This window comes from Hippopotamus amphibius, chromosome X (assembly GCF_030028045.1).
Source record: "Hippopotamus amphibius kiboko isolate mHipAmp2 chromosome X, mHipAmp2.hap2, whole genome shotgun sequence".
Classification (NCBI taxonomy): domain Eukaryota; kingdom Metazoa; phylum Chordata; class Mammalia; order Artiodactyla; family Hippopotamidae; genus Hippopotamus; species Hippopotamus amphibius.
This window is the reverse complement of record NC_080203.1, coordinates 1,401,584-1,424,264: the sequence shown is the minus strand read 5'-3', so window position 1 is coordinate 1,424,264 and position 22,681 is coordinate 1,401,584. Positions and strand designations below refer to the sequence as shown.

General features: G+C 38.1%; 1 protein-coding gene across 3 annotated transcripts in view; it reads right to left on the bottom strand.

Annotated features, from left to right (window-relative positions):
- The window catches only part of TMLHE (trimethyllysine hydroxylase, epsilon), a 71,272-nt gene extending 52,641 nt beyond the window's left edge, over positions 1-18,631 (bottom strand). For 2 of the 3 annotated variants that reach the window (XM_057718499.1, XM_057718500.1), the window contains exon 1: positions 18,504-18,631. The gene's annotated coding sequence lies outside the window, so the exon portion shown is untranslated. The remainder of the gene's footprint in view (positions 1-18,503) is intronic. The other variant, XM_057718502.1, reaches the window with a different exon arrangement.
- Between the last annotated feature and the right edge of the window lie 4,050 nt (positions 18,632-22,681).

Here is a 22,681-nt window from a genome sequence, read left to right as displayed (position 1 = left end):
CCTGTAAAAAATATAAACACATAGAGCCTGAACAACATGCTATTAAACAACCAAGAAATCACTGAAGAAATCAAAGAAAAAATAAAAAAATACCTAGAAACAAATGACAATGAAAACATGACGACCCAAAACCTATGGGATGCAGCAAAAGCAGTTCTAAGAAGGAAGTTTATAGCAATACAGTCCTACCTCAAGAAACAAGAAAAATCTCAAATAAACAACCTAATGTTACATCTAAAGCAATTAAAGAACAAAAAAACCCCACAGTGAGCAGAAGGAAAGAAATCATAAAGATCAGATCAGAAATAAATGAAAAAGAAATGAAGGCAACAATAGCAAAGAGCAATAAAACTAAAAGCTGGTTCTTTAAGAGATAAACAAAATTGATAAACCATTAGCCAGACTCATTAGGAAAAAGGGAGAAGACTCAAATTAACAGAATTAGAAATGAAAAAGGAGAAATAACAACTGACACCACAGCAATACAAAGGATCATAAGAGACTACTACAAGCAACTATACATCAGTAAAATAGACAACTTGGAAGAAATGGACAAATTCTTAGAAAGGTACAACCTTCCAAGACTGAACCAGGAAGAAATAGAAAATAAGAACAGACCAATCACAAGCACTGAAATTGAAACTGTGATTAAAAACCTTCCAAAAACAAAAGCCCAGGGCCAGATGGCTTAACAGGCAAATTTTATCAAATACTTGGAGAAGAGCTAACACCTATCCTTCTCAAACTCTTCCAAAATATAGCAGAAGTAGGAATACTCCCAAACCATTCTACGAGGCCACCATCACCCTGATACCCAAACCAGACAAAAATGTCACAAAAAAAAAAAAAAAGAAAGAAAATTACAGGCCAATATCATTGATGAACACAGATGCAAAAATCCTCAACAAAACACTAGCAAACAGAATCCAATAGCACATTCAAAGGATCATACACCATGATCAAGTGGGGTTTATCCCAGGAATGCAATTGTTCTTCAATATACGCAAATCAATCAATGTGATACACCATATTAATAAACTGAAGGATAAAAACCATATGATCATCTCAATAGATGCAGGAAAAGCTTTTGACAAAATTCAACACCCATTTATGATAAAAACTCTCCAGAAAGTGGGCATAGAAGGAACCTACCTCAACATAATAAAAGCCATATATGACAAACCCACAGCCAACATCACTCTCAATGGTGAAAAACTGAAAGCATTTCCTCTAAGATCAGGAACAAGACAAGGGCTCCCACTTTCACCATTATTATTCAACATAGTTTTGGAAGTTTTAGCCATGGCAATCAGAGAAGAAAAAGAAAAAAAAGAATCCAAACTGGAAAAGAAGTCAAACTGTCACTGTTTGCAGATGACATGATATTACACATAGAAAATCCTAAAGATGCCACCAGAAAACTACTAGAGATAATCAGTGAATTTAGTAAAGTAGCAGGATACAAAATTAATGCAAAGAAATTTCTTGCATTCCTATACACTAACAATGAAAAATCAGAAGGAGAAATTAAGGAAACACTCCCATTTACCACTGCAACAAAAAGAATAATAAGGAGGCAAAAGACGTGTATGCAGAAAACTATAAGACACAGATGAAAGAAATCAAAGATGATACAAACAGAGAGATATACTATGTTCTTGGATTGGAAGAATCAATATTTTGAAAATGACTATACTACCCAAAGGAATCTACAGATTCAATGAAATCCCTATAAAATTACCAATGGCATTTTTCACTGAACTAGAACAAGAAATTCTACAATTCATATGGAAACACAAAAGACCCCAGATAGCCAAAACAATCTTGAGAAAGAAAAACAGAGCTGGAGGAGTCAGGCTCCCTGACTTCAGACTATACTACAAAGCTACAGTAATCAAGACAGCATATTACTGGCACAAAAACAGTAATATAGATCAATGGAACAGGATAGACAGCCCAGAGGTAAACCCACACACATATGGTCACCTTATCTTTGACAAAGGAGGCAAGAATATACAATGGAGAAAAGATATCCTCTTCAATAAGTGGTACTGGGCAAATTGAACAGCTACATGTAAAAGAATGAAATAAGAACACTTCCTAACACCATACACAAAAATAAACTCAAAATGGATTAAAGGCCTAAATGTAAGGCCAGACACTATAAAACTCTTAGAGGAAAACATAGGCAGAACACTCTATGACATAAATCACCGCAAGATCCTTTTTGACCCACCTTTTAGAGTAATGGAAAGAAAAACAAAAATAAACACATGAGACCTAATGAAACTTAAAAGTTTTGCACAGCAAAAGAAACCATAAACAAGACAAAAAGAGAACCCTCAATGGGAGAAAATATTTACCACGGACAAAGGATTAATCTCCAAAATATACAAGCAGCACATGCAGCTCAATATCAAAAAAATAAAGAACCTAATAAAAAAATGGGTGGAAGACCTAAATAGACATTTCTCCAAAGAAGACACACAGATGGCCAACAAACACATGAAAAGATGATCAACATCACTAATCATCAGAGAAATGCAAATCAAAACCACAATGAGGTATCAGCTCACACTGGTCAGAATGGCCATCATCAGAAAATCTAGAAACAATAAATGCTGGAGAGGGTGTGGAGAAAAGGGAACCCTCTTGCACTGTTGGTGGGAATGTAAATTGATACAGCCACTATGGAGAACAGTATGGAGTTTCCTTAAAAAAACTAAAAGTAGAGCTACCATATGACCCAGCAATCCCACTACTGGGCATATACCCTGAGAAAGCCATAATCCAAAACGAAACATGTACCACAATGTTCATTGCAGCACTATTTACAATAGCCAAGACATGGAAGCAACCTAAATGTCCATCGACAGATGAATGGATAAAGAAGATGTGGCACATATATACAACGGAATATTACTCAACCACAAAAAGGAACGAAATTGAGTTATTTGTAGTGAGGTGGATGGACCTAGAATCTGTCATACAGATTGAAGTAAGTCAGAATGAGAAAAATAAATACCATATGCTAACGGATATATATATATATATATATATATATATATATATATGGAATCTAGAAAAATGGTACTGATGAACCTAGCAACAGGGCAGGAATAAAGACATCGGCATAGAGAACGGACTTGAGGACATTTGGGGGGGGAGGGGAAGCTGGGATGTAGTGAGAGAGTAGCATTGACATATACACACTACCAAATGTAAAATGGATAGCTAGTGGGAAGCTGCTGCATAGCACAGAGAGATTAACTCGATGATTTATGATGACCTAAAGGGATGGGAATAGCGAGGGTGGGAGGGAGGGTCCAGAGGGAGGAGATATGGGGATATATGTATACATACAGCTGATTTACTTTGTTGCACAGCAGAAACTAACACAACATTGTAAAGCAATTATACTCCAATAAAGATCTGGGAAAAAATCTATGGGATGCAGCAAAAAATTTCTAAGGGGAAAGATTTATAGTGATTCAAGCCTAAACCTCAGGAAAGAGGAAAAATCTCAAATAAACAATCTAATCTTACATGTAATGGAATGAGAAAAAGAAGAACAAAATCCAAAGTTATTAGAAATCATAAAGATCAGAAAAGAAATAAATGAGACTAAAATACAATAGAAAAGATCAACAAAATAGAAGCTCATTCTTAAAAAGATAAATGAAATCTATAAACCTTTAGCTAGACTCATCAAGAAGAGAATGCCCAAATAAATAAAATCAGTAATAAAATACAATTTAGAACCAACACCAGAGAAATACAAAGGATCATAAAAGATTACCACAAAAAGTTATACACCAATAAAATGGACAACATAGAAGAAACGGAAAAATTCCTAGAAATGTACAATATCTGAAGATTGAATCCGGAAGAAATAGAAAATATAAACAGACCAATGACCAGTAATGAAATTAAATCAATAATGAAAAGAACTCCCAACAAAGGTCTAGGATCAGATACCTTTGCAGATAAATTCAACCAAATATTCAGAGAAGAGTGAACACCCATCCTCTCAAATTATTTGTAAATATTGCAGAGGAAGGGATTGCTTCCAAATTCATTCTATCAGACCAGCATCACCCTAATACCAAACCAAAGATATCAAAAAAGAGAGAGAGAAAATTACAAGCCAATATCACTGATGAACATATATGCAAATTCCCCAACAAAATATTAGCAAACTGAATTCAAGAATACATTAAAAGGATCATACGCCATGACCAAATTGGATTTATTCCAGTGATACAAGGATGGTTCAATATCTGCAAATTAATCATTGTGATACGCCACATTAACAAATTGAAGAGAAAAAAAAATCATATGATCATCTTAATAGATGCAGAAAAAGCTTTTGACAAAATTCAACATCCATTTATGATAAAAACTCTCAACAAAGTGGGTATAGAGGGAACCTACCTCAACATAATAAAGGCCACATATGACAAGCCCACAGCTAACATCATATTCAATGGTGAAAAGCTGAAAGCATTTCCTCTAAAATCAGGAATAAGACAAAGATGCCCACTCTTGTCACTTCTATTCAATGTAATATTGGAAGTTCTAGCCAAACCAATCAGACAAGAATAAAATAATGTAATCCAAATTGGAAAGAATGAAGTAAAACTGTCACTGTTTGCAGATGCCATGATATTATATGTGAAGATCCTAAAGATGCCACCAAACAACTACTAGAACTCATCAATTAATTTGGTAAAGTTGTAGGATATGAAATTAACATAGAGAAATCTGTTGTGTTTTTATACACTCAACAATGAACTATCAGAAAGGGAAATTACGAAAACAATCCCACAGACATGTATATACTACCAACTGTAAAATAGATAGCCAGTGGGAAGTTGTTGTATAACAAAGGGAGTTCAACTCGAGGATGGAAGATGCCTTAGAGGACTGGGACAGGGAGGGTGGGGGGGACTCGAGGGAGGGTGGGGGGGGAGTCGAAGGAGGGAGGGAATACGGGAATATGTGTATAAAAACAGATGACTGAACTTGGTGTACCCCAAAAAAAATAATTAAAAAAAAAAGAAAAAAAAAGAAAACAATCCCATTCACAATCACTTCAAAAAAAAAAAAAAAAAAACCTAGGAATAAATCTAAGCAAAAGGTAAAACACATGTATTCAGAAAACTATAAGACAGCAGTGAAAAATTGAAGATGACACAAACAGATGGAAAGATATACTGTATTCTTGGATTGGAAGAATTAATATTGTTAAAATGACCATACTATTCAAGGTAATCTAGAGATTCAATGCAATCCTATCAAAATATCAATGGTATTTTTAACAGAACTAGAATAAGGAATTATAAAATTTTATGGAAACACAAAAGACCCCAAATAGCTGAAACACTCTTGAGAAAGCAGAACAAAGCTGGAAGTATCATGCCCCCGATTTTAAACTATACTATAAAACTACAGTAATCAAAACAGTATGGTACTGACAGAAAAACAGACACATAGATCAATGTAACAGAATAGAGAACTCAGAAAGAAACCTACACTTATATGGGCAAGTAATCTATGACAAAGGAGGCAAGAATATACAATGGGGAAAAGACAGCCACTTCAATAAATGGTGTTGGGAAACCTGGACAACTACATGCAAAAGAATAAAAAGTGGAATACTTTCTCACACCATTTACAAAAATAAACTCAAAATGGATTAAAGACCTAAATGTAAGACCTGAAACCACAAAACTTCTAGAGGAAAACATAGGCAGTATGCGCTTTTACATTTGTCTTAGTAATAGTTTTTTGGATATGTCTTCTTAGGCAAGGGAAACAAAAGCAAAAATAAACAAATGGGATTACATTCAACTAAAAAGCTTTTGCACAGTGAAGGAAACTATATGCAAAATGAAAAAGTTGCCTTTTAAATGGGAGAAGATCTTTGTGAATGATATATCTTTTTGGTTAACGTCCAAAATATACAAATAATTCATACAATTCAACATTAAAAAAAGCAAACAACCCAATTAGAAAATGGGCAGAGGACCTAAATAGACATTTTCCCAAAGAAGACATACAGATGACCAACAAGCACATGAAAAGATGCTCAACATCACGAATCATCAAGGAAATGCAAATCAAAACCACAATAAGATATCACCTCACACTGGTCAGAATGGCCATCATCAAAAACTCTACAAACAATAAACGCTGGAGAGGGTGTGGAGAAAAGGGAACCCTCACACACTGTTGGTGGGAATGTAAATTGGTGCAGTCACTATGGAAAACAGTATGACGTTTCCTCAACAAATTAAAAATGGAACCACCATATGATCCAGCAATTCCTCTTCTGGGTATTTATATGAAGAAAATGAAAACACTACATTGAAAAGATATATGCACCCCTATGCTCACTGCAGCATTACTTACAGTAGCCATGATATGGAAGCAACCTAGGTGCCATCAACACATGAGTGGATAAAGAAGATGTTACACACATACACACACACACACATACACACACACACACACACACACACACACACACTGAGACTGGAATATTAGCCATAAAAAAGAATGAAATCTTGCCATTTGTGAAAACATGGATAGACCTAGAGGGTATTATGCTAAGTAAAACACATAAGACAGAGAAAGACAAATACTATATGATTTCACTTACATGCGGAATCTAAAAAACAAAACAAGTTAACAAATATAATACAACAAACAGAGTCATAAATATAGAAAACAAACAGGTGTTTACCAGAAGGGAGAGCAGTGGGAGGAGGAAAGAAATAGGTTAGGAAGATTAAGAGACAAATTTTCCAGTTGCAAAATAAATGAGTCACCGGTATGAAATGTACAGTGTGGGTAATACAGTCATAGCTGTGTAATATCTTTGTATGGTGACAGATGGTAAGTAGAGTTATCACGGTGATCATTTTGAAATGTACAGAAATATCAAATCACTATGCAGTATAACAAGAACTAACATGGTGTTGTAGGTCAATTTATACTTCAAAAACAAACAAATGAATAAATTCATAGAAAAAGAGATAAGACCAGAGTCAAGGAGTGGGGGCAGGGGGAATTGGATGAACATGATCAAAAGCTATAAACTTCCAGTAATAAGAACTAAGTACTAGGGATATAATGTACAACATGATAAATATAATTGACACCATTGTATGTTACACACTAAAGAGAGTAAATCCTAAGAGTTCTCATCACAAGAAAAATATTTTTTCTTTTTCTTTAATTTTGTATCTATTGAGATGGTGTATGTTCACTAAACTTATTGTGGTAATCATTTCATGATGTAAGTCAAATCATGTTTTACACCTTAAACTTATATAGTGCTTATGTCAATTATGTCTCAATAAAACTAGACGAAAAAACCACTTGCTCATTGTAAAAAGAAAAAAAATAATCTAAACCACTGAGAAATATATAAAATAAAATGTCAAAGCCTCTTTCCCTCATTTTTTGCCATTCCCATTCTTTCAAGGAAACTCATCAACAGTCAACAGTTTGCAGAGCCAACCTCAAGATCACATACAGTTGAAATCTCCACAACTGCCACACACACATACAAAAATACACTTTTTTTTGGTGAACATAGTTTTCGGATCACTTGGGTAAATGCCAAAGAGTGCTACTGATGACTCATATGCTAAGTTTTTACTTAACATTACAAGAAACTCTGAAACTGTCATCTAAAATAGCGGTACTATGTTGCATTCCACTAGCAGTGAATGAGAGCTCCCATTCCTCTGCATTCTTGCTAGAACTTTGTATTGCCAGTTTTTTGGATTTAGCCATTCTTATAGGTGTGCAGTAATATCTCATTGTTTTAGTTTGCATCTTCCTAATTATGAATGATCTTGTGCATATTTTCATATTCTTAATTGCCACCTATATATCTTCTTTGGTCAAGTGTCTGTTCAGATCTGTTGCCCACTGTACATTTTTTTAATTAAGATTGTTTTAAGAGTAGGTTTAGGTTCACAGCAAAATTGAGGGAAAGACAGATTTCTCACATACCTCCAGCCCCTACACATGCATAGTCCCCACCATTATCAACATCCTCCACCAAATTCCATAGTTTACATTAGGGTTCATGCTGGGTGTTCTACATTCTATGGGTTTGGACAAATGTACAATGACATGTATCGTTTATAATATCATACAGAGTATTTTCACTGTCTTAAAAATCCTCTGTGCTCTGCCTATTCATCCCTCCCCCCACCATGAGTTTTGATATGCAATATTTTCATTTTTCAGCCAATTAAAATAATTTCTAATTTCCATTGTGATTTTAAAAATTTGACCTACAGGTTATTTAAAAGTAAACTTATTTTAGAGGGATTTTCTATTTTTATTTTTATTATTGTTTTCTAAGTTTATTTCATTGTGGCAAAAAAAAACCCTCAGTGCAACTGTAATTTTTTGCTGTATGGCCTAGCATATCATCCAATTTTCTGTGTGCAGAAAAGAATATGTATTCTGTAGTTGTTGCATAAGGTCATCTGTATATGTCTGTCAATTAGGTTAAGTTTGTTAATATTATTGTTCAACTGTTCTATATACTTATTGGGTTTATTTGTCTTATGATCTATTAGTTATTGAGGGATATGTATTAAGATCTCTGATTATGACTGAATTTATTTATCGGACATCTGTCAACTTTTGCTTTGTATATTTTGACTAAGTGCATACAAATTAGAATAATAATTTTATCTTCTTGGTGGATGGCCTCTCTTATCATTATAAAATACTTCTATGTCTAGTAAAGAATACTGCCATAAAGCCATCTTTGTGTTATATTATATCTACATCAGTTTTTTCTGGGGGGGGTAGTGTTTGCAGTGTATACTTATTCAACTCTTACTTTTGTCTCTTATAAACAGCATATACGTAGTTAGATTTTGTTTTTTAACCTAATAATTTGTCACTGAATTGATGTGTCAAATCAATTTACATTAAACATAATTATTGATATATTTGAGCTCACCTCTACAGTATTAATATTTGCTTTCTATTTGTCTTGCCTGTTTTGTTACCTTTTCTCTCTTGCTTTGTTTTGCACTGATTAGGTAATTTGTATCATTCCATTTCATCCTTTGTTTACTTGCTGTACATTATTTTACTGTTTTTTTTTAAAAGCAGTTATTCTAGGGATTACAACATGTATCTTTGATTTTTTAAATTATAATGCAAATTAAAGAATTTATATTAACTCTATCTTCCTTCTTCAACTGCTGTTGTGTATTTTAATTATACACAAATACACACACATCCCACATGGACAATGAGGTCTACCCACATATTTAACCTTTCCATTGCACCCATTTTATATCTCCAAGCTTTCACTTGGGATCATTTTACTTTGGCCTAAAGATTCGAAATATTTCCTTTCATGTTTGGCAGAAGGTTCCATAAGTTGGGACCATCTAAAAACATCTATTCTACTTTCATTTTGAAGGCTATTTTCACTGGATATAGAGTTTTAGATTGGCAGTTACTTCCCCCATCATTTTGAAGATATTATTCCATTATGTTCACATTACTTCTGTTGAAAAGTCAAAAGCCAATCTAATTGCTACTTCTTGTAAGGTAATACATCTTTTTTCTCTATCTGGTTTTAAGATTGTTTCTTTTCCTTTATTTTTTAGCAGTCTTTACTAAAATACATCTAGATGAGTTTTCTTTGTATTTATTCTGGTCTGAGTTATAGCAGTTTTTAAATCTGACTTCATGCTTGTGATAGGCAGAATTCTAAAATGACCTCCAGTGACTCTTGCCATATTATAATAACTTCCCCTGGAGTATGAGAGGGATTGTGACTATGATGAGATTTCACTTGCATGATTAGGTTATGTATATGATACAACTGACTTTAAGAAAGGGAGATGATCTTTGGTTGGGCTGACCTAATCCAGTGATCCCTTAAAAGGGACAGGGATCTTTCTGGTGAAAGAGACTTGAAGCAGCAGAGGAATCTGCTGTGAAAGAGATTCTCTATTGGCTTTGAAGATGGAGAGGACTATGTGGCAAGTAATGCAGACAGTCTCTAGGAGCTGACAGTGATCCATAACTGACATGCAGCAAGGAAACAGCAACCTCAGTCCTACAGCCACATGGAACTGAATTCAGCCAGCAATCTGAATAAGGGTGGATGTGGATTCTTAACCAAAGCCTCCAGAAAAGAATACAGCTTACCCAACACCCCAATTTCAGCCTTTAATACTGACCAGAGAACCCAGCAATGCCATGCCTGGTCTTCTGACATACAGAACTATGAGATAATAAATGGATGTTTGTTTAAGCTACTAAGTTTGTGGTAAATTGGTATGCAGCAATAGCAAAATAACACAATACTTTGTTATTTTTGAAAAACTCTTACTTATCTCTTCAAATATTGTTTCTGTACCATTCTCTTTCTCCTCTCCTAGGACTCCTATTACAAATATATCAGATATTTACATGTACTAGGTGCCAGGCATTGTTATAAGTGCTGACCCTCTGTATGATATCTCTATTTGTTACCATCCTAGTCCAGGCCCACCATTATTTTTCACTCAAACACTACAAAAGCCTCCCAATTGATCTATCTGTACACACATTTGCCCTCCCTTCAAATCATTTTGCACACTGTAGGAACCGTGAAGTAAAATAGATGTATTAGTGTGTTGTTCCTTTTAAATGGATCCCTAGGGCCTTCGGGGTAAAGTCCAATTTACTTATCATGTTATATAATGCCTCCCATTACTTGATCCTGAGCTACCTCTCAGCCCCACTTCCGATTATTGACCTCCTTGTACTTCACTGTTTATAGTTTCCCAGACCCACTATACTTTCCTAAGTCTGAGAAACTTAAGTTCATGCTTTTTGTTCCCTCAAACTGGAAGCCCTTCCTACTCTGTCTTGTATTCGTCTTTCAAGAATCAGTGGAGATATCATCTCATCTAAGAATTCTTCCCTAAAGTCATAGAATGAACTAGTAGCTTGCGTTCGTTCTTTCATAATAATCCATTTATGCCTCTGTCTTCCTTTTCAATACATTTTGTTGAAATTATATGTTTTTATGTCTTTCCTACCAGTAATACTTGGACACATCTCAATTGGAAGACCTCTGGTTCATTCATTTTTGTACCCTAACATCTAGCATGTTTCCTAGTACTTAGGAGAATTTCATAAATGTTTGTGGACGTTGGATTGAATTACTTTTCTTCAAGCTTCATAGCCTCTTTAAATCTGGTAAGAGGTCTGCTCTAAATCTTCACTTACATAAGTAATAAAAATATTGATGGGGACTTCCCTGGTGGCACAGTGGTTAAGAATCCACCTGCCAATGCAGGGGACATGGGTTCTATCTCAAGTCCAGGAAGATCCTACATGTCGTGGAGCAACTAAGCCCGTCTGTCACAACTACTGAGCCTGCACTCTAGAGCCAATGAGCCACAACTACTGAGCCCATGTGCTGCAACTACTGAAGCCCATGCGCCTAGAGCCCGTGCTCTGCAACAAGAGAAGCCACTGCAATGAGAAGCCCACACACCGCAATGAAGAGTAGCCCCCACTCACCCCAACGAAGACCCAACATAGCCAAATAAATAAAATTCTTTAAAAAATATTGATGAGGTCAAGCCAAAGGTAGGGTTTGTCACAGGTCATCTAAAACTCTTCCTTTGCTTATGGTCTGCTATCAGCACTCTTTGAGAATGGTAATTTAATTAATTAATACACAATTGTATTAATTACATAACCCATAAATATGGATTCATAATTCTTTTTTTTTAAATTTTTTTTTTGGGGGGGATTCATAATTCTTATTCACAAGGGTGTCATAAAAGACTTGTTAAAATCTTGTTGAAATTTCATTCATTCATTCATTCAATGTACATGTTATAGCTGTCATAGTTCCATAAACAAACACATCTAATAATCAGAAATAAAAATTAGACTTGTGTGGAATGTCTTTGTTGATAATACTTCGTAATTTTCTAAGTACTCACTTAAAAATCTGTTCTAGAAGCTAACCCAGGACATATTTAGCTCATTGATTAGTAGATTGAAAACTCCTCCTCCCTTTTCTTTGTTAGAAGTGATAGTATACTTATATAAATCCAGTGTTAAAGTACCTCTCCTTATTCTCCTTAATTCGTTTGATCATTGAGAATGGTTTAACAATATCAAGTTATAACTTATCCATCCCAGGTCACATGTACTTTTTCCTTCTGAGAACGTAGTTAAAATTGTTCTTGTTGTCTCAGCAAATATGCATTGATACGAGCCTGAGGTAATGTGGGGTCTTATCCTTCCAAATACTAATCCTTCAGGCATGTGCCACCTGTTATATTCATACTTCTTTTCCACCTTCTATATATTATTCTTTAAAAAATAGCAACTATGAAGTCATTGTAAAACTTCCCTTGCACCCCATAGCTTCCCTCATTTCTCCTTTAATAGAATAATTTGCTGTTTCATAGTCAAAATGATGTTTTTGAGAGCTTCCCAACCTTTAGAGTCTAAAGCCATCTTAATGTAAATTACGGTCCAACAAGTATCAATCATAATAACAGAAACTTTTGGAGAACAGCCATAGCTAGAAATTCTAGTCAGAGTAAGCAATTACATAATAGGTCAATCTGAATCTTTTCATGGTTATTACTGAGGAAGAAGCATTACCTCCTAAAAGGCTTAAAGCCAAGAGTCCATTTAGCTCCTGTCAATTTTTCCTTCCAAATGTCTCTCAGATTTGTCCTTCTCTTTCCATTCCTATAGATGTCTTCATCACCTCATACCTGGACTACTGCCATAGACTAGATGGTTTCCTTGCCTCCATTCCATCCATATTCCAATCCACTTTCCATACTATTGCCAGATTAATCTTCTTAAAACACTTTCATCATGTCACTCTCCTGCCTGAGACCTAGCTCAAATGTCACCTTCTTTGTAAAATCTTCCTAACTCCCCTAGGAAGAGTTAGCAGCTGCCTACTCAGTGTTTTCACAGCTCTTTGTGCATACCCTTATTAGTGTATTTACAACACATAATAATTGCCTGTTTAATTATTTTTCTCCTCCCATTTGCTGAGAGCTCCTTGAGGACAGACAAAAGGATTGAGTCATCTCTTTACAAGGGCTTCACATAATTGGCCCCATCTATCTTGCCCCACCACCTCAAGGCCTTCACATATGTTGTTTCCTCTGCCTACCATATTCTCCCTCTCATTCTTCCTGCACAGTTCATTTAACAAATACTTACTAGGTGTCAACTTTGTGCCAGCAACTATTTTAGGCACTTGGAATCTATCAGTGAACAAAGCAGACAAAAATGCCTGCTTTCACGGAGCTTATCTTCTAGTGGAAGAAGGAAGACAAAGATAAACATAATAAATGAGGAAATTATATAGTAGATTAGAAGGAAATAAGAGCTATTTGGCAGGATAAAGGGATACGCTGGGGGTAGTAGGACATTTAAACATGGTGATCAAGATAGACTTTATTGAGAAAAATGACATTTGAACAAAAAGGGAATTACTCATGAAGACATCTGATGTAAAGTCAGCCAATGCAAAAGCTCTAAACTGAGATTATCTGTCATTATCTTTTGTCTGTGTTTAACTAGTGCAATAATATATTGCATTGCATGAGTTAAAACAATGCTCCTTTACATCAGGGTCTCAAAATTAAATGCCCAGAAGGGCTAGGCAAGTAACATACATAGATAAAGTATAAGAGACAATAGGGAATTGTGGTGAGAGGGGTGAACTGAAGAATGCTTGATCTGTCTAAAATTCCTAGCCACTACTCAGGTCTAGCTACTTATTGCCAGACCGTCCAAATGTTGCCAGATTTGAGAGGAGCCAGAAATGCATATTATATAGGAAATCTCCCAATTCGTAATGTTGACAACTGCATTAGTTTGGGTCCTCTGAAAAGGAGATGCCATGACAGGAATAGATGTGCAAGTGGTTTAGCAGGGAAAACATGTGTGAGAGAAAATGGAGATGGAGTCTGAAAAGCCTGAGAGGCTGTTGAGCCATGATGTAGGTCTAATCCCTGTGGAGAAGGGTAAATGCAAATCAAAACCACAAACAGATACCACCTCATCTGTCATAATGGCTATCATTAAAAACACAGCAAATAACAAGTGTTGGTGAGGATGTGGAGGAAAGGGAACCCTTGTGCCCTACTGATGGAAATGTAAATAGGTACAGTGACTACGGAAAACAGCATGGAGGTTCATTTAAAAATAAAAACTAAAAAATAGAACTGCCATATAATCTAGCAATTTCACTTCTGGGTATATACTCTAAAAACAAAAGCACTAATTTGAAAAGATATGCGCACCCCTGTGTTCAATGCAGCATTATTTACAATAGCCAAGATATGGAAGCAACCTAAGTGTTCACTGATAGATGAATGGATAAAGAGATGTGGTACACACACACACACACACACACAGGACTAATGTTCAGGCATAAAAAAGAATGAAATCTTGCCTTTTTTGACAACATGGATGGACCTATAGGGTATTATGCTGAGTGAAATAAGTCAAACAGAGAAAGAGAAATACCATATGATTTCAGTTATATGTGGAATCTAAAAAACAAAAGAAATGAATAAACCTAACAAAACAGAAACAGGCTCACAGATACAGAGAACAAACTGGTGGTTGCCAGAGGGGAGAGAAATGAGGGGGGATGAGAGAAACAGGTAAGAGAGGTTAAGAGGTACAAACTTCTAGTTACAGAATAAATGAGTCATGTGGATATAGTGTATAGAGAATATAGTCAATAACATTATAACACCTTTGTATGGTGATAGGTAGTAACTAGACATCATGGTGATCGTTTTGTAATGTATAGGAATATCAAATCACTATATTGTACATCTGAAAGTAACACAGTGTTGAAAGTTAATTATACTTCAGTTAAAAAAAATAGATTTAGATCCCCTACCTCACACCACACACGGAAATGAAGTCAAAATGGACTGGACATAGATGTAAGATAAAACTATAAAATGTGCAGAAGAAAATATAGAAAATCTTCATGATCTTGGATTAAGAGTTGTTAGAGACAACACCAAAAAGCAGTATTGGCAAAAGAAAAATGATGAATTGAACTTAATCAAAATTAAAAACCTTTGCCTTTCAAAAGACACCATTACAAAATGAAAAGACAAGTCACAGACTAGAAAAAAATATACCTGATAAAGGACTTGTATACTAAACATATAAAGAATTCTTAATCTCAATAATAGGAAGGAAGACAACCTAATGGGAAAATGGGCAAAATATTTAATAGACATTTCTCCAAAGAGCATATACGAATGGACAAGAAACAGATGAAAAGATGTTCAATATCATTACGATTAGGGGAATTCAAATCAAACCCCAAATGAGATATTGCTTCTCACCCACAAGGGCAGCTATAAATTTTTTAAAAGGAAAAATAACCAATATTGGTGAGGATGTGGAGAAATTAGAACTTTTATACACTGCTGGTGGTGCATGTAAATGTAATCAATGTAAAATGGTGCAGCCCCTTAGGAAAACACTTCGGCAAAAGATGAAACATATAGGTATTCTATGACCCAGCACTTCCTGTCCTAGGTTATCTACCCAAGAGAATTGAAAACACATGTGCACCCAAAATCTTGTGCGTGAATGTCCATACCAGCCTTATTCACAAGAGCCAAAAGGTGGCAATAACCCAAATGTCCATAAACAAAAAGGTGGTATATACACATATCATATAACATTATTCGGCCATCAAAAGTAATGAAGTACCGATTCATACCACAACATGGATGAACCTTGAAAATGTCACACTAAGTAAAAGAAGCAAGTCGCAAAAGACCACATACTGTGTGATTCCATTTATATGAAATGTCCAGAATAGGCAAATCCACAGGGACAAGAAGCAGGTTAGTGGTTGCCAGGGGCGGGGGTGGTAATGGGGACTAAGTGCACACGGGCAAGAGAGAGATGCCACTGACGTGATGGAAATATCTAACATTGGATTGTAATGATGGTTGTACCACTCGATAAATTTTGCTAAAAATCCTTGAATCTAAACGTAAAATGAGTCAAATTTATGGTGTGTAAATTATACCACGATACAAAATTTTGAACACACTTTGGGAAATAGAGAATAAAAAAAGTAAGTTCGTGTCTTTGACAATTTATTAGGGGTCACACAGAGCTCACTGGGCTGTTGTGTGTCGTTGATGTTGTTGTTGTTGCCGTGGTTATCATAGGAGTGGTGGTTTTCCCATGAGGGCTGAGGGTCAAGCAAGGATCTGGGTCTTTTAAAAGAAAAATTTTAAAAATTAATAGGAAAAGAATGTTGCTGGGTTGAAATTCTGAGTAGCAGTGGGGGCAAAGAGAAGTGGATGGGTTTAATAAAAATGTTCAGGATGCAGACGTGACAGGACTTTGTACTGATTAGCTATTGGGAATGGGGAAGTGCGAGGATGCCTCAGACTTCACATGTTTCAAGTTGAATTCCTGTTGTCCTCTCAAACTCACTGTCCTCCCGTGCTGCTAATCTCAGTGAGAGGATCAGCATCCTGGCACAGAGCAAGCATTCATTGATTGTCTTTGGAGTGAAAGAATGAATGAACAGACTAAAAATATGGCCCAAGCATCCACCAGGTCCTGACAAACAGCCAGTCCTACACTCCCTACAAGGTCAGCTCAGCAGACGTCTCTCAGAATTTCCCTCTCACTCTACTGACCACTTGGGAAGTCAACAAGTCCCACGCCCTGAAGAACACTCACATTCATACCGGTGGCCACTCCTTGCCTAACCCGTGCAGGCGTGGCAGAGACTAGGTTTTGCCCAAAGCCTCTCAGCCTGTACATGCTTTACATGTGGGCAACGGCAGGTACATGCACAGCCCATATGAGCACGGGGGACGTTTGGTGCTGTAGAAAGGGGGCCACAGTGGTGCGCAACCGGTGCATCTGTGTTCACTTTGGCTCCAAGCAGAAAGAGGCTCTTCCCATCAGGCAGGGCTTATTAATCCAGGGCCTGCTGCTTCCCTACCCCCCGCCCCCCAATCCTGGAAGGCAGAAAACACAGCTGCCAGAAACACTGCCGACAGTGAGTGATCAATTTGGATATTTTACGGCTGTCCCCAGGGTTGAAAAGCAGAGATGGAGAAGTGCTTGTGGTTCCTGATACAGATACCAAAACCAGGAAGTGATCCCTCCCAGTCCACCATTTCCAGAAGTAGAGAATGAGGTGGGACATGCAAAAGATGCCCCCAGACTCAACCCACCCAGGGAACGCTCCCTTCATCAAACTGGTTATGAGATCAAGTATAACCTCTTTAAGTATTGTGTTACAGAAACACATTTACCTATCATGGTTGTGAAGAGTACAGTGTTTTGCATAGTGGATGGTTGCCATTATCATTATCAGCAGTTCCTTAATGAGGAAGAATCAGAATGACAGCACCATGTCCTTCCATAGTGTTCCCAAATCTTTGCCTTTATAGTTAATGTAAAATAAAATGTAATTTTTACTACTGTGTTTCCTGTAAGGGCAATAGCAAGCTAAGAGGCAACCCTAAAAGACTGCTCTAAGGGAATGGAATATGGAAGTGTTCCTACTTATTGCAGCTCAAGTTTGTCTTTCAGTGCTTGAGTATACAGCTGTCACCCAAGTCTTTTATAATTAGACTTCTGCCAGTCAGTGTACTATGCTCATTGAACCCATCAGGTTTTGGACAACCACGTGTCATCTGGTTAAACTCTTCAATGGTAAAGCATCCAGAAGAGCATTCTTCAGAGTTAACATTCAACTAAGGCATCGAATGAATGTTGTTTCCAGTTTTGGGGGCAGTCAGTAAAGTAAGTAAGCCTAAGTAGGCTTCTGAGAGTTGTTTTCAGAACAGAGAGAGAGCTCCTTGGCCTAGCTTCCCCAATGTCCTGCCCTGCCACTCCCGACTTGCTAGGTTTCTGGCTCAGGAGGGGCAGCGAAAGGGTAACATCTGGGCAGAAAACATTGTCAAGCAAGAAAGAAGGTCAGTTCTGCAAGGTCTTGTAGACAGCCAAGTGCCACCTTCCACACACTGCCCAGCAAAGTCAACCATGCAGAGGGCAGGGACTCGCCGAAAGCTAGACACAGTCAAGGACAGACCCAGGGCGGGGAAGTCCGATCGCCCTGGAGACAATGTGCTCCGGGCGTCCGTCCCAACGCGAGGCTGCTCCAGCTCTTCCAGCTCTTCCCCGGCACTAGGCCCGTCTGACCCCGCGCTGCTCTCCCGGCGGGCTGTGTGTCGCGCAGCCGGCACAAGCCGTGACAAGAGCCCCGCGGCAAGGCGCAAGCGGCCTTCTCCTGCGCCAGCCTGAAGGTGAGTACCACGGCCCCGAGGCCGAGCAGCCAGGGCGGGGGCCGCCGCCCTCACCGCGCCGGGCCTGAAAGCCAGCGCCCGGGCGAACCCACTCACCGCACCCGCCCAGAACACGCCCTCCCCCACCCACGGGGCGGGACCCACCTGTGCCGGAGCTCGCGACTCCCAATTCAGCAGAGCGGAAGGAGGTGCAAGCAAAGAGCCTGGGAAGGCTGCCCCGCGGCCGCCTTCCGCTTTTGGCCCTGCAGCTGCCGGCCCGCGCTGGCCGCCCGCGGCGCGCTGGGCCCCGGCGGCTCGCCTGCAGGCCCCGCCCCGCTGCTTCCGGCCTCGCGAGGCGGGGGCCTCGCGCGCCTGGGCCCCGGCGGGCCGCGGGCCACGAGGCGGCGGCGGCGTGCTGCTCGCTCGCCGTCACGTAGCAGATTTGCAAACACAGGCGCAAACAGGAGGACGCGTGGACCTATAAAACGATGCGTGTAAAACCCAGGTCGCCTGGCTTGCCTTTTCAGGACTCCTCCCGGTGTGCACCTATTGATGGTGGTCTGTCGAGGTTCCTTGGAACTTAAATGCTTCCAGTATCCTTCCACCACTTTCTTGAGCTCATGTCGCAAGCCGCTCACGGCTGGACTCCCAGCAGTTTAGTGGAGCACCTTGAATCCAAGGTCCAGGTACAGTGTTAAGTACAGTGAGCACTAGAATGGAACGAGCCATTAGGAACGCACATCTTACGCACGTAAAAATTGAAGAACAACACATACCACAAAAAAGGACAAAAAATTCACTGAAATGGTATGTGTGATGGAAGTTGAGGGCAAAGGGAAAGAAATTGAGAGCGACCACAAAAAACAAATGTCATGTGTAGGCACTGAAAATGGGAAACTGAGCAGTACTGCAGTTATTGGAGATGCAGATTGTTGGTCAAAAGGGTAGTAATAAAGGAAAAGCTTTATAGAAGTCAGGATCAACGAAAGAAAAAAACACATACACACTTTTACCCTGGAATTCTTTCTGCCACACTCTCTACCCATGCTTGTCTGTTTGGAAAGTTCCTACTCATTATTTTTGACTCAATGTAGATATCACCTCCTCTGTGAAGCCTTCCTTTTCTTTCCCAGGTAAGTTTATATTCCTCTCTTTCGTGGGTCCAATATGACCAATAGATCCAGCACAGGCCTCGAGGATATCACTTATCATTCTGGATTATAATTTCTCTCTTTGCATGCCTGTGTCCCCCAATGAGCAAGTAGCTTCTTGACAGCAGAAAATTCATATTTTTCAAGTTTATTTTCTGAGTCCCTAGCACAGAACCTAACAAATACTGTGTTTAATGAAATATTTATTTAGAATTGTCTACAACCAGTGAGTAGAAAGAAAAAAGGCTCTAGCTAGGATGTGAATTAATATACAGAGGAATAACTGAATAAAGTGAGATGATAGACTCAGACTGGTATTCATTCATGCAGCAAACGTTAATGATTGTCTGTGGACCACCAGTTGCAGTATTAAGCACCAAGTGTAAAATAGCAAACAAACACCAGATAGAGTTCATGCCCTATGGAGTTTAAAGAACAAATAGGAATTGGCCAGGAAAACAGGAAAAGGAACACTCCAGATGGAGGGAACAGGATGACCAAAGGTCCTGCGATAGGAAAAAACATGACAGTAGCAATTAGAGTGATAACATTGGTAGAGGTAAGGTGAATTCAACAGAAAGTACCCAGAAAGAGGCACAAGGTTGATAGATAACGCCTGTTTAAGAGTTGGGAAAAGAAGCCAGTTGCCTTAATAATAGTAACCAACATTTATCAAATTTGCACTGTATGTCAAATCAAATGCTGAGCTAAGTGTTTTATAACAAACACTTTAGATAATACAATTATCCCTGCTTTAAGAATAAGGAAACTGGGGCACAGAGAAGTTAAGCAGTTTCGCCAGGATCACACAGTAGTTGAACGTCAGGGCTGAGATTCAAACCTGGGTGATCTGGCTCCAGATCTGAGGGTAAGAACTGTAATAAAAGCACAAGTAAAAATTACAAAGAACCCTTTTACAAAATATGTTCATTGTTCTCAGGTATGGAAAACAATACTAAGAGCTTCAAGAGACAATATCCTGGACCCAACTATTACTGCTCTAGACATAAGACTTTGGCACAGGCATTGGTTGGTATTGGCAGCGGTGGTGGTGCCTTTGGCCGGTGATACCATCAAGCGGCAATGATCTTGATGTTCGGCATCAGCAGCAAGCCAGAGCACAGGAAATAGAAAATAGTTGCCACGAGTGCTCTTTCATGGAGCGCATGTGAGATCTTGGGCAAAGGACTTCAATTCTCTAACACTCAATTTCTTAATGAACAAATGAGCATAATAATAGTATCTGTACTACAGGTTTGTGATGATGAGATGAGACGATTTGTGTGAGGCACCTGGCCGTATCTGACACACAGGAAATGCTCTGTGAGTATTAGCTGCTGTGATGGTGATGCATGATAGTGACTGGAGGAGGGGAGGCATGCCCAACCAGGAAAGGTGTGATTCAGGTACAATTTGGGGAAGGTGACATAGCATATCAGATAAATATTGACTAAGTAGTGAAACAAAAGTTTATTTCCTCCTCTTTGCATCAGTTAAATCATTCCCCCTCTGTTATGGTTGTTTACTTGTTGGTTATTATGATTTGTGTTTTTGTGTGAAGTAGCTTACATGGTGTCTAGGACAGAGAGCGGGAACTTAAAGAACAATTGCTGAATGAGTGAGTTAATGTCTGAATGAAAAGCAGTAGGTATAAATGTGCTACAAAATAAGAAAAGAAAAAAACCAGTGATGGTATCTGGGTCCTTTTATGTTTTAGCCATGCTGGCCTTCCTTCCTCTATGTTACTAGGACTCACCAGGCTTGTTCCTGCCCTGATTCTAAAAATATAATCTTATCATCTGTTTGTCTCCACTTGTACTGCTAATAAAATTTTTTAAAAGGGTCGGATGGTAAATATTTTAGGCTTTGTGGGGCACATGCAGTCTCTTTCTGCCACTATTCAAATCCATGTTCATTGAGCAAAAGCAGTCACAGACAATATTTAGATGATGAGTGTGGGTGTGTTGTAATTAAACTTTATGAAAATAGACAGGAGGCAGAATTAGGCCGGTGGGCTCTAATTTGACAATCCCTGCTCTAGACTAAATTACCACCAGCTCTGCATGGGCTATTGTATAAGAATGATGTGTGGGAGCCATCATCTTTGGCCAACATCTACATCTTGGTTTTATTAGCATCTTAGTGAAGCTTTCATGCTTTCTAATCCTGTTCATAACCTTAAGAGTTGTTGAAAAGTGATTCAAAATGTGTATTGTAATTATGAATTTTTATTCCTCAAAATGGTCTTTAAAAGAACCAACTATTAGTCACCTTTGAAAGGTTAAAAAATGAAGAAAAGACAGAAAGAAAATGAAGATTCATAATAAAAGTAACTTTTATTATGTAACTAAAAGTGACTCTAACCAGAAAATAGATATTCAGTACACAGTGCAGTGTTGAATTTGGCTGAGGCTTTGGTCTATGACAACAATTCTACTATATACTCTATATAGAAACAAATGAATGCTACAAATTTGCAGAAGAAATTGTCTAGGCCATACAAAATTTCCCTCATCTACTGATGGATAATAATTTGGTAAAAGCTGAAAAGTGTATTAATTTTGTCTATGAGGATATGAGCAGAATATGGACATTTCTGACTCTCAACAGAAATATGATTCAGCACAAACTTAGTAGCTTGTACAATAAGTTTTTGCACTGAAACTGCCTTAAATGAAAGTAAACTGAAATTACGTGAAACTAACTTAAATGAAAGAAAAATGTATGGAAAGATAATGGGGTGTCTCACAAAATTCTAGGAGCGGAACATTCAGAACTTGGACAGGGCAAGGTACAGTTAGGCCTCAAGAATGGTCAAAACCAAGGATTCAAATGCCATTAAGACTCTCTATCATTCTTTAATCTCTGTTCTTCCTCATACATTTATTTGTGTGCTATCTCTCTCCCCCTCTGTCTCTCTTTCTCTCCCTCTCCTCCCCACCCAGCCAAAGCTCCTTTTGTTTCTCAAGTCCATGCAAGAGGAAATGTGGTTAATGACACCTTCCTAAATTTTTATCTTCCATCTTCAGCCACTGGAGAACACTATGCCAGGTTGTATCATCTGAAAAGCAGATGTCAAGTTGGCATCTAGAGATTTATTGTGGGTGATGATTAGGAAGATAAAGAGGAGGAGCAGGAGTGAGCAGGGAGAGACTTCCCACCACAACACAGGTCTGACGCTTGTTAAAGGAG